This window comes from Pseudophryne corroboree, chromosome 1, assembly GCF_028390025.1.
Source record: "Pseudophryne corroboree isolate aPseCor3 chromosome 1, aPseCor3.hap2, whole genome shotgun sequence".
NCBI lineage: Eukaryota > Metazoa > Chordata > Amphibia > Anura > Myobatrachidae > Pseudophryne > Pseudophryne corroboree.
The window spans coordinates 517,362,119-517,375,463 of NC_086444.1; the positions used below are offsets into that span (position 1 = coordinate 517,362,119).

General features: G+C 50.2%; 1 protein-coding gene across 2 annotated transcripts in view; it reads left to right on the top strand.

The window, feature by feature from the left end:
• The first annotated feature begins 328 nt into the window (after positions 1-328).
• DMRT2 (doublesex and mab-3 related transcription factor 2) overlaps positions 329-13,345 on the top strand; it is a 52,278-nt gene continuing 39,261 nt past the window's right edge. The window contains exon 1 of one of the 2 annotated variants that reach the window (XM_063913941.1): positions 329-502. The gene's annotated coding sequence lies outside the window, so the exon portion shown is untranslated. Of the gene's footprint in view, positions 503-6,168; positions 6,258-13,345 lie in introns of those variants that run through there. The other variant, XM_063913940.1, reaches the window with a different exon arrangement.

A 13,345-nucleotide genomic window follows, 5' to 3' on the forward strand; every position in this document is an offset into this window, starting at 1 on the left:
CTCATTGACAGGGGCTGTACCTTTAGCTCACATCAAGGCACACCCCTGTCAATCATTGGACAGCGGCAGGGGGTGGGCTGGAACAGATGGGCAGAGAGTCAGATGCCCCCGCCCTCCCCCCTCCCCCCCGCCCCCCAACCCCACCCACGGGCCGGATGCATTTTCATTGCTTACAATACACTTACCAGGGGCGGATTTACCAGGAGTTTACACAGTAAATCAATCCGTGTGGGGGCCACTGAAGTCATCTGTCATGACTCATGCCTCTGCCAGCACTGATCAGGAGCCAGCCACGGAGTCAGAGAGAGGCCACGCCTACTGACCTCACAGGAGGTCAGGCTCTCGCTGATGGAGGCTGCATGAGACAAACGCTGGGCACAACAGTCTCTTTTCCTCAGGATCCCACTGAAGAGCACGGCCAGGCATCTGAGGGGCTGCTGTGTGAGGGTGTGATGCTGCAGCTAGCATGCGGGACCAAGGACAACAGCAACAACAACAACAGGTCAGTGCTCAGTCCAGTGTCCCTGTCCCCCACCATTACTGACTCCCCCATCCCTGTGTCTCCCTCCCTTCCATCCCCTACCAGCCCACTGCAGTCATCTCACTACCCCATGACCCCCTCCAGGAGGGACAGAATGCTCTACCCCTGGACTTCCCTCTTAATCTATGATTGCCATCACCTGTGGTGAAACACCTTTCTTATCCAGTAACCTGTTCAACACAGGTGCTGGTAATCATAAATGATGAGAAAAGTTCGGAAGCAGAGCATTGTGTCTCTCCTGGCGGGGGTCATATTGGGAGGTATGCTACCCCTACTTCCAGAAACCCCCAGCCAGTACAGTCACAGTGTCCCCCCTCATTCAGCTTAGAGTCCCCCTTCTCCAGCCTAGTGTCCCCCCCTCCAATCACCATCTCACTGCCCCCCTTTCCGATCCAGCCCAGTGTCCTCCCATTCAGCCCATTGCCCCCCTGTATCAGGGATGTGCTGGCAGGGGAGGTAGGAGGCAGTGGCCTCCCCTGTGATTCATTATTAAAATAATAAAAAGAAGATACTTATGACACATATTCTGTGTCATAAGTATATTCTTTATTTTATTCTAATAATTTGAGGTCCCTAAAGTACTTTGGGAGGCACTGATAGCAGTGCCTCCCGTGGATAATGGGAACGGGGACAGAGCGGGGGTCGGGGCCAAGCACTGGGCTGTAAAAGCCCATTAAAAAAGACAGGGAAAGCGGCACTTAAACAAGTGCCTCGCTGACAGGGACACCACCCCCATGTCAGCGAGGCACCTGTGATTGGACAGCGGATCCAGGGCTGGATCCGCTTGTCCAATCACCCACACACGGCGCTGGAGGCGGTGAGTGGCGTTGGAGGTAGCGGGAAGCAGCGGTGGGCCTGCAGTGTGTGCGGCTCTCCCCCCCCCATCCTCCTCCGCCGGCTCCGTCCTCCTGCTCACCTGACACCCAGCAGTGGTGGGCCTGCAGTACATGTGTCTCTCCCCCGTCCTTCTCCGCCGCCTCCGTCCTCCAGCAGCAGGTTAGTTTGTGTGACTCTCTCTCTCTCTCTTTCTCTCTCTCTCTCCCGTGGATGTGTAAGTATAATGTTCATTTTTACAGGTCCCCCTACCCTATTGGATTCTACTGGACAAGTGGACGTGACCGGCGTGGGATGTAGGTAAGTAATCTGTCTCTCATTTTTACAGGTACCCCTATTGGATTCTACTGGACAAGTGGACGTGATCGGCGTGGGATATAGGTAAGTATGTGTGAGTGTGTAAGTGTGTTATAATAAAATTTTACTTTCACGGTGTGTGTGTTGTGTTTTTATTTGGGTATTTTTTTGTTGTTGTAGAACTACAGGTACCAGCGAGCCCGTTATTTCCCCACATGCTGGTACTTGAGGTTCTCCAAGTACCAGCAAGCGGTGGAGGCTTGCTGGGCCTTGTAGTTCCACAACAAAAAACAATATTCTTTTTTTACTCACATGGCTATCAGCCTGGCACCCACCGCCCAGGGGTGCTGGGGACAGCCTCGGGCTTCACCCCTGGCCCTTGGGTGCCTGGAGGGGGGGACCTCTTGATTTAAGGGGTCCCCACTCATCCAGGAAACCCCAGCCAGAGGTGACTAGTTGGGGGGGTAATGCCACGGCCGCAGGGACCTACATAAAAGTGTCCCCTGGCTGTGGCATTATGTCCCTGGCTAGTGGAGCCTGGTGCTGGTTTTAAAAATACGGGGGACCCCTACATCTTTTGTCCCCCATATTTTTGGAACCAGGATCGGCCTAAGAGCCCGGTGCTGGTTGTCTAAATATGGGGAACCCCTGTCCAATTTTTTCCCCAGTATTAAAACAACCAGGACCGGCTCAAAGAGCCCGAGGCTGGTTATACTTAGGAGGGGGGACCACACGCATTTTTTTTTTTTTTTTTAACCCATTCAGACCCTTCTCCATTAAGTTAATGGAAGCCCTGGACAACAAAATTGCATTCATGTCCTTCTCCCACTCCCTTCCCAGTCCCAAACACTCATTTGTATTTTTTTCCTTTAAAAATGTACAGTATATCACAAGTATGATGAGCAGGCAGGCAGCGAGCATTGGCGGCATCAGAGTGAGATGCAAATTAGTGGCGGAGGGCTGGGTCAGTTGATGGTGGGCGAGTTTGTAAGCCATTGGCGGTGGCAGCGGGCATCGGCTCAGAGGCAGTAGCGGGCATTGGCTCGGCGGCGGTAGGGGTCATCGCCAGGATTCAGCGGACATTATGGCTGTAGTGCCTCACCAGCCACTGACCTCACCGCACGCCACTGGTATCAACTCTCCTTCCACCGGAAAAGAGGATACCCCAGGGGTGGCAGTGACCTTCACCGGTTGGGTAAAAGGTCATCACAGGCACAAAGCCTCAGCCACCCAATTTTCACCTAACAGTGCTCTCACGCTGAGGTGTACCCTGTACCTCGCACGGCCGTGTAAGGTCCACCGAACCGGCACTCAGGGGACAGACAGAGGGACAGATGGACACAGATGATGCTCACCATTGCTAATCTTGTACTGCGATCTTCCTCTACACTTACAGGTCCCTGTAAGGAGGCAAACAAACAACAGCCGTGCAGGGCCCAGCTCTATCCTAGTGTAACACCACTACACTAACTACAATGGCAGAGCCCTCAAACTAACTCTCTGTGGGCCAGATGTACTAAGCCTGAAAAGTGATAAATATCACTGTGATAAAGCACCAGCCAATCGGCTCCTAACTGTCATTTTTCAAACACAGCCTGTAACATGGCAGTTAGGAGCCGATTGGCTGGTGCTTTATCACAGTGATATTTATCACTTTTCAGGCTTAGTACATCTCCCCCTGTGTGTGGTGCAACAAAATTAAATGCAAACTATCAGCAAACTTGGCCCTGCACGGAAACAACATTCATCACAACAACACCGTACAGTACAAGTATCTACAACAGTGCTATCCCTTTAAGTTATCTGCTTCTAGATTACTGGGTGGTGGGCGCCACACAGCCTACCCACCTCCCATACACTAGCTTACCAGGGGCTCTGGCCCTGTGAGCCTGCCTGCATGTACACGTTGGAGTGGCCTGGGCCTAGTGCCCAGTACCACCCTTTATCACCATGGAGAGCACTCCTTTTACACTGGGCCTAGTGCCCCCTAACTATCCTCATAGGCCTGCGTTTCATGGGCCTAGTGCCCGCCTAACATGTGGCCGGTTGGGTGACCTGGGCCTAATGACAGGGGTCACACTTTAACTAGGGCCTAATGCCCTCTAACGTGGGCACAGGCCTAATGCCTGGTTAGGACCACGGGCCTAATGCCTGGCTAATGGGGGCCACGGGCCTGGAAAGCCCGACTATGGCCCTCATTCCGAGTTGATCGCTCGCTAGCTGCTTTTAGCAGCAGTGCAAATGCTAGGCCGTTGCCCTCTGGGAGTGTATCTTAGCTTAGCAGAAGTGCAACCGAAAGGTTAGCAGAACTGCTCGTAAAAATTTTCAAGCAGTTTCTGAGCAGCTCCAAACCTACTCCTACCTTGCGATCACTTCAGTCAGTTTAGTTCCTGCTTTGACGTCACAAACACGCCCTGCATTCGGCCAGCCACTCCCCCATTTCCCCAGACACACCTGCGTTTTTGCCTGTCACGCCTGCGTTTTTTAGCACTCTCCCTGAAAACGGCCAGTTACCACCCGGAAACACCCACTTCCTGTCAATCACTCACCGATCAACAGAGCGACAGAAAAGCGTTGCTCGCCCTTGTGTAAAACTGCATAGTTTTGTGTGAAAGTACTTTGCGCGTGCGTACTGCGGCCCGTACGCATTCGCAGAACAGCCAATTTTTAGCCTGATCGCTGTGCTGCGAACAACGGCAGCTAGCGATCAACTCGGAATCAGGGCCCATATGTCCACAGTCCGAGAGGGCCTGACTGTATGCCCACAGGCCGAGAGGGCCTGACTGGGCCTACGGGCCTAATGCCCGATCCTTGATGCTCTAGGGAGGAAGATGTAGGACCTTAAAAGGGCCTACCTTACAGTGGAGAAGGCTGCAGTGGGGAGCTTCACAGCTCTATTGCTTTCCACTACTGCAGCGCTTCTCAGTCCTGGATGGGCTCTTCTGCCGCTGGCTCGTCCTGGCCAGCGGCGCCGCCACCTCTTCTTCACGTCCAGCCAATGCTGGACATCTTCTTCCTGGATGCAGGTGTCTTCTGGCCTCTTCCGCGGCCACCGGAGCTCTTCCCACGGCGTCCTCTTCTTTTCGGCGCTGCCCGACTCTTCTCCGCTCTTCAGGGTGGCCTGCTTCTTCTTCTCGGTCCCGGTGGTGTCTGACGTCACTCGCTGGAGGCGGGGCCTAAGATGCGGAGAGCGCTGATTGGCTCGCCGCGGCCACCCATGATTGGCCACCAATCCGCGAGCCGCGATTGGCTCACGGAGGGCGTCAATATTCAAATACCTCTGCCGTCGCTATGGATTGGCTGCAAGAACGGTGCCAAGTTCAAAGTGCCGTGCTGCCCGACGCCGTATTTTGACAGGCGCTGGAGACAGACACACAGCTCCACCAACGGCCACCGCGGCACCCTGCAGGGGACGCAGATCACCTGCACTACATCGCTGCGGCCCTATCAGTGCTGGGGACAAATACACTGAAAACAAGTTCCTGGTTTCATCTTTCACATAGCCAGCAAAGAATTATATCACAGTCCACAATCATAGAAAAGCAGAGGCGATCACTGGTTATACAGGAAATAAAACTGGTGTCTTATCATTACAACTACATCCAGCAATGTAGTGCAAAGGAGCAATGCAATCCAACGGGGTAGGGTGGTAATTAATTGCCTATAACTGTTTCAGATGGTCTTATAGTTCTTTGTAACAAGGAGGAGATTGCACTCATGCAGATCAAATGGAGCCACTGTTATTCTTCTTATGTTGAAACTCTATCTCTATTCTTTTGGTTGCAAGTGTACCAGGAATAAAAATGGTTAGCAAGTCATCTGAAGGTCAACATATTGCATTGAAAACCATGAATGCATTTTTATTGCTCTATAATTCTCCACATAACTATGAATAACCTCAGGTCTGCATTATCCCCACCCCTTGTATGCAAGGGATTTTTAAGGGAGGACTGAGCCCGTGTGCAGTCTCCAGTAGGGATGGGCATTGATACTTGATTTCCTAGAATTATCAATAATTTATCCTGATACAATACTTCATTTGCAGTGATTTACTGAATATATCATGGGAATTTATTCTGCTATTATTATTTACCAGTAATGGAACCTGGCATACACCAGGTCACCTCAATCTGCAGCCACCTTCACCTACTGAGACCTACCCCCTCTTTATCTGCTGCTCCACCCCCACTCGGTCCAACTCAGCCCCATCTCTTCTGCTTTGACTCACCTTTGCTTCATCAACCAGCTCCCCTCTTCAACAATTCCCTCTCCTTCACTGTTTCCACCCAATGCTTACCACATTGTTGCCAATATGGTAGGTCCTCCTCTTCTCCAGCACTACGTCTGTCCTGTCTCTCTAGGAGTGGAATCTCCATCTAACAGTGAGCATCCCTCTCTTAGCTGTGCCTGCGCTAAGTAGAGTGTCGCAGTCGCACTTGCCAGAGTTTATCATGCACATGCAGATCTCCAGAAAAATAGCTCCGCTTCTATTTTCCAGGTGATGTCTCTACTGCACATGCACAGATCTCTGAGAAATTGGTGCCAGTGTAATATTCCTGGTGATCGCTATGGCATTAGCAGAGCAGTAAGTATAGTCAATGGGTGCAGGGTGTTACGTCCACACATATATATCCAAAACAAAGTCTTACTTTAGCAATTTAGCCACAGTGACATGCATACTTATAACTAGTTAGTTATACATAAAGAACACCAGTAAAAGGCAAAGATCCACCCATCAGCCATAACAAAAACAAAAATAAGAATTTACTCACCGGTAATTCTATTTCTCGTAGTCCGTAGTGGATGCTGGGAACTCCGTAAGGACCATGGGGAATAGCGGGCTCCGAAGGAGACTGGGCACTCTAAGAAAGAAATAGGACTACCTGGTGTGCACTGGCTCCTCCCTCTATGCCCCTCCTCCAGACCTCAGTTAGGGAAACTGTGCCCGGAAGAGCTGACACAATAAGGAAAGGATTTGGAATCCCGGGTAAGACTCATACCAGCCACACCAATCACACCGTACAACTCGTGATACTATATCCAGTTAACAGTATGAACAACAACTGAGCCTCACGAACAGATGGCTCATAACAATAACCCTTTAGTTAGGCAATAACTATATACAAGTATTGCAGACAATCCGCACTTGGGATGGGCGCCCAGCATCCACTACGGACTACGAGAAATAGAATTACCGGTGAGTAAATTTTTATTTTCTCTGACGTCCTAGTGGATGCTGGGATCTCCGTAAGGACCATGGGGATTATACCAAAGCTCCCAAACGGGCGGGAGAGTGCGGATGACTCTGCAGCACCGAACGAGCAAACTCAAGGTCCTCCTCAGCCAGGGTATCAAACTTGTAGAATTTTGCAAATGCGTTTGAACCCGACCAAGTAGCAGCTCGGCAAAGTTGTAAAGCCGAGACCCCTCGGGCAGCCGACCAAGAAGAGCCCACTTTCCTCGTGGAATGGGCTTTTACAGATTTAGGATGCGGCAGTCCAGCCGCAGAATGTGCAAGTTGAATCGTGCTACAGAACCAGCGAGCAATAGTCTGCTTAGAAGCAGGAGCACCCAGCTTGTTGGGTGCATACAGGATAAATAGCGAGTCAGTTTTCCTGACTCCAGCCGTCCTGGAAACATATATTTTCAGGGCCCTGACTACGTCCACTAACTTGGAATCCTCCAAGTCCCGAGTAGCCGCAGGCACCACAATAGGTTGGTTCACATGAAAAGCTGAAACCACCTTAGGAAGGAATTGGGAACGAGTCCTCAATTCCGCCCTATCCATATGAAAAATCAGATAAGGGCTTTTACATGACAAAGCCGCCAATTCTGATACACGCCTGGCCGACGCCAAGGCCAACAGCATGAGCACTTTCCACGTGAGGTATTTTAGCTCCACGGTTTTAAGTGGCTCAAACCAATGCGACTTTAGGAAATCCAACACCACGTTGAGATCCCACGGTGCCACTGAAGGCACAAAAGGGGGCTGAATATGCAGCACTCCTTTAACAAAAGTCTGAACTTCAGGCAGTGAAGCCAGTTCTTTTTGGAAGAAAATCGACAGAGCCGAGATCTGGACCTTAATGGAACCCAATTTTAGGCCCATAGTCACTCCTGACTGTAGGAAGTGCAGAAATCGACCGAGCTGAAATTCCTCCGTTGGGGCCTTCCTGGCCTCACACCAAGCAACATATTTTCGCCATATGCGGTGATAATGTCTTATGGTCACATCTTTCCTAGCTTTAATCAGCGTAGGAATGACTTCCTCCGGAATGCCCTTTTCTTTTAGGATCCGGTGTTCAACCGCCATGCCGTCAAACGCAGCCGCGGTAAGTCTTGGAACAGACAGGGCCCCTGCTGCAGCAGGTCCTGTCTGAGCGGCAGAGGCCATGGGTCCTCTGAGATCACTTCTTGAAGTTCTGGGTACCAAGCTCTTCTTGGCCAATCCGGAAACCACAAGTATAGTTCTTACTCCTCTCCTTCTTATTATTCTCAGTACCTTGGGTATGAGAGGCAGAGGAGGGAACACATAAACCGACTGGTACACCCACGGTGTCACTAGAGCGTCCACAGCTATCGCCTGAGGGTCCCTTGACCTGGCGCAATATCTTTTTAGCTTTTTGTTGAGGCGGGACGCCATCATGTCCACCTGTGGCCTTTCCCAACGGTGTACAATCATTTGGAAGACTTCTGGATGAAGTCCCCACTCTCCCGGGTGGAGGTTGTGCTTGCTGAGGAAGTCTGCTTCCCAGTTGTCCACTCCCTCCATAGTCCTTGGAAGTTTCTTCCCTGTGTGACTGCCCCCCAACCTCGAAGGCTGGCATCCGTGGTCACCAGGACCCAGTCCTGTATGCCGAATCTGCGGCCCTCTAGAAGATGAGCACTCTGCAGCCACCACAACAGCGACACCCTGGTCCTTGGAGACAGGGTTATCAGCCGATGCATCTGAAGATGCGATCCGGACCACTTGTCCAACAGATCCCACTGAAAGATCCTTTCATGGAACCTTCCGAATTGAATTGCTTCGTAAGAAGCTACCATCTTTCCCAGGACTCGCGTGCAGTGGTGCACCGACTCCTTGGCCTTCTCCTCTGGGAGAAACAACTTTTTTCTGTTCTGTGTCCAGAACCATCCCCAGGAACAGTAGACGCGTTGTAGGAACCAGCTGCGACTTTGGAATATTCAGGATCCAGCCGTGCTGTTGTAGCACTTCCTGAGCTAGTGCTACTCCGATCAACAACTGTTCCCTGGACCTCGCCTTTATAAGGAGATCGTCCAAGTACGGGATAATTATAACTCCCTTTTTTCGAAGGAGTATCATCATTTCGGCCATTACCTTGGTAAATACCCTCGGTGCCGTGGACAGACCAAACGGCAACGTCTGGAAATGGTAATGACAGTCCTGTACCACAATTCTGAGGTACTCCTGGTGAGGAGGGTAAATGGGGACATGCAGGTAAGCATCCTTGATGTCCAGTGATACCATGTAATCCCCTTCGTCCAGGCTTGCAATAACCGCCCTGAGCGATTCCATTTTGAACTTGAACCTTCTTATATAAGTGTTCAAGGATTTCAAATTTAAAATGGGTCTCACCGAACCGTCCGGTTTCGGTACCACAAACATTGTGGAATAGTAACCCCGTCCCTGTTGAAGGAGGGGTACTTTGGTTATCACCTGCTGGGAGTACAGCTTGTGAATCGCCTCCAGCACCGCCTCCCTGTCTGGGGGAGAAGTTGGCAAGGCTGATTTGAGGAAACGGCGAGGGGGAGACGTCTCGAATTCCAGCTTGTACCCCTGAGATACCACTTGTAGAATCCAGGTACCACTTGAGCGAACCCACTGGTCGCTGAAGTTCCGGAGACGGGCCCCCACCGCACCTGGCTCCACCTGTAGAGCCCCAGCGTCATTCGGTGGACTTAGAGGAAGCGGGAGAGGACTTTTGTTCCTGGGAACTTGCTGTTTGGTGCAGCTTTTTCCCCCTACCTCTGCCTCTGGGCAGAAAGGACGCGCCTTTAACCCGCTTGCCTTTCTGGGGCCGAAAGGACTGTACCTGATAATACGGTGCTTTCTTTGGCTGTGAAGGAACATGGGGTAAAAATGTCGACTTCCCAGCCGTCGCTGTGGAAACGAGGTCAGAGAGACCATCCCCAAACAATTCCTCACCCTTGTAAGGCAAAACCTCCATGTGCCTTTTAGAATCCGCATCACCTGTCCACTGCCGAGTCCATAATACTCTCCTGGCAGAAATGGACATTGCATTTATTCTAGATGCCAGTTGGCAAATATCCCTCTGTGCATCTCTCATGTATAAGACTACGTCTTTAATATGCTCTACAGTTAGAAATATAGTGTCCCTGTCAAGGGTATCAATGTTATCAGACAGGGAATCTGACCACGCAGCTGCAGCACTGCACATCCATGCTGAAGCAATAGCCGGTCTCAGTATAATACCTGAGTGTGTATATACAGACTTCAGGATAGCCTCCTGCTTTCTATATGCAGGCTCCTTTAGGGCGGCCGTATCCGGAGACGGTAGTGCCACCTTCTTTGACAAGCGTGTGAGCACTTTATCCACCCTAGGGGATGTCTCCCAACGTATCCTATCCTCTGGCGGGAAAGGGTACGCCCTTAGTAACTTTTTGGAAATTACCAGTTTCTTATCGGGGGAAACCCACGCTTCATCACACACTTCATTTAACTCTTCAGAAGGGGGAAAAACCACAGGTTGCTTTTTCTCCCCAAACATAATACCCTTTTTTGTGGTACCAGGGTTAATGTCAGAAATGTGCAACACATTTTTCATTGCCGTAATCATGTAACGGATGGCCCTATTGGAGTGTACACTAGTCTCATCGTCGTCGACACTGGAGTCAGTATCCGTGTCGACATCTGTGTCTGCCATCTGAGGTAGCGGGCGTTTTTGAGCCCCTGATTGCTTTTGAGACGCCTGGGCAGGCACGGACTGAGAAGCCGGCTGTCCCACATCTGCTATGTCATCAAACCTCTTATGTAAGGAGTTGACACTGTCACGTAATTCCTTCCACATATCCATCCACTCAGGTGTCGACCCCGCAGGGGGTGACATCACATTTATCGGCACCTGCTCCGCCTCCACATAAGCCTCCTCATCAAATATGTCCACATAAGCCTCCTCATCAAATATGTCGACACAGCCGTACCGACACTCCGCACACACACAGGGAATGCTCTGACTGAGGACAGGACCCCACAAAGTCATTTGGGGAGACAGAGAGAGAGTATGCCAGCACACACCACAGCGCTATAAATCACAGGGATGTACACTATAATGAGTGATTTTACCCTATAGCAGCTATATATATATATATAGTATTTGCGCCTAAATTTAGTGCCCCCCCTCTCTTTTTTACCCTATTGAGCCTGGAATCTGCAGGGGAGAGCCTGGGGAGCGTCCTTCCAGCGGAGCTGTGAGAGGAAATGGCGCCAGTGTGCTGAGGGAGATAGCCCCGCCCCCTTCACGGCGGACTTCTCCCGCTTTTTTTATGGATATATGGCCGGGGATTTTACACATATATAGTCTTAATGACTATATTATGTGTATTTTTTGCCAATGTAAGGTAATCTTATTGCAGCCCAGGGCGCCCCCCCCCCAGCGCCCTGCACCCATCAGTGACCGGAGTGTGAGGTGTGCATGGGGAGCAATGGCGCACAGCTGCAGTGCTGTGCGCTACCTTAATGAAGACCGGAGTCTTCAGCCGCCGATTTCCTGGACGTTCTTCTTGCTTCTGGCTCTGCAAGGGGGACGGCGGCGCGGCTTCGGGACCGGACGACCGAGGCTGGGCCTGTGTTCGATCCCTCTGGAGCTAATGGTGTCCAGTAGCCTAGAAGTCCAAGCTAGCTGCAAGCAGGTAGGTTCGCTTCTCTCCCCTAAGTCCCTCGTAGCAGTGAGTCTGTTGCCAGCAGATCTCACTGAAAATAAAAAACCTAAATATACTTTCTTTTCTAGAAGCTCAGGAGAGCCCCTAGTGTGCATCCAGCTCGAGCCGGGCACAGATTCTAACTGAGGTCTGGAGGAGGGGCATAGAGGGAGGAGCCAGTGCACACCAGGTAGTCCTAATTCTTCCTTAGAGTGCCCAGTCTCCTTCGAGCCCGCTATTCCCCATGGTCCTTACGGAGTTCCCAGCATCCACTAGGACGTCAGAGAAATTATTTATTCATAATGGTTCAAAGTTTATGGTACAAGTTCCAATTTATTCAGATATTTGTGATGAGGCAATACGTGATATAGAGTCATTCTCTACTATGAAGACATCAGGAAGAAACTGTCAGCTTGCGGGATTAGTGGACAGGCTCCCAACAAAGAAAGCGACCACGGTGTTGATAGGTTTTCAGACATGTATTGTAAGTATATAAATAACAATTTGGATTAGAGATGTGTGTGGAACCCTGCATTTTGGTTTTAATTCTAACTCATCATCATGTTTTGTTTTTTTGCCAAAACCATCCTCAAGTGTTTTGGGTTTGGATTTTTCTTTAAAAAAATTGAGGGACGGTTTTTGTTCCTACAGTATTATTAATAGTGATGTGCACCGGAAATTTTTCGGGTTTTGTGTTTTGGTTTTGGATTAGGTTCTACGGCCGTGTTTTGGATTGGGACGTGTTTTGGCAAAACCTCCCTGAAATTTTTTTGTCGGATTCGGGTGTTTTTTTTACAAAAACCCCTCAAAAACAGTTTAAATCATATAATTTGGGGGTCATTTTGATCCCATAGTATTATTAACCTCAATAACCATAATTTCCACTCATTTCCAGTCTATTCTGAACACCTCACAATATTATTTTTAGTCCTAAAATTTGCACCGATGTCGCTGGATGGCTAAGCTAAGCGACCCTAGTGGCCGACACAAACACCTGTCCCATCTAGGAGTGGCACTGTAGTGTCAGACAGGATGGCAGATTTAAAAAATAGTCCTCAAACAGCACATGAGCAAAGAAAAAAAGAGGTGCAATGAGGTAGCTGTGTGACTAGGCTAAGCGACACAAGTGGCCGACACTAACACCTGGCCCATCTAGGAGTGGCACTGCAGTGTCAGACAGGATGGCAGATTTAAAAAAATAGTCCCCAAACAGCACATGATGCAAAGAAAAAAAGAGGTGCAATGAGGTAGCTGTGTGACTAAGCTAAGTGACCCAAGTGGCCGACACAAACACCTGGCTCATCTAGGAGTGGCACTGCAGTGTCAGACAGGATGGCAGATTTAAAAAATAGTCCCCAAACAGCACATGATGCAAAGAAAAAAAGAGGTGCAATGAGGTAGCTGTGTGACTAAGCTAAGCGACCCAAGTGGCCGACACAAACACCTGGCCCATCTAGGAGTGGCACTGCAGTGTCAGACAGGATGGCAGATTTAAAAAATAGTCCCCAAACAGCACGATGCAAAGAAAAAAAGAGGTGCAATGAGGTAGCTGTGTGGCTAAGCTAAGCGACCCAAGTGGCCGACACAAACACCTGGCCCATCTAGGAGTGGCACTGCAGTTTTCTAGTGAGGGGATGAGTGCTTCCATCCTCATGTGAATCTGAACCACTAGCCATGAACATAGGCCAGGGCCTCAGCCGTTCCTTGCCACTCCGTGTCATAAATGGCATATTGGCAAGTTTACGCTTCTCATCAGACGCTATTAATTTTGAT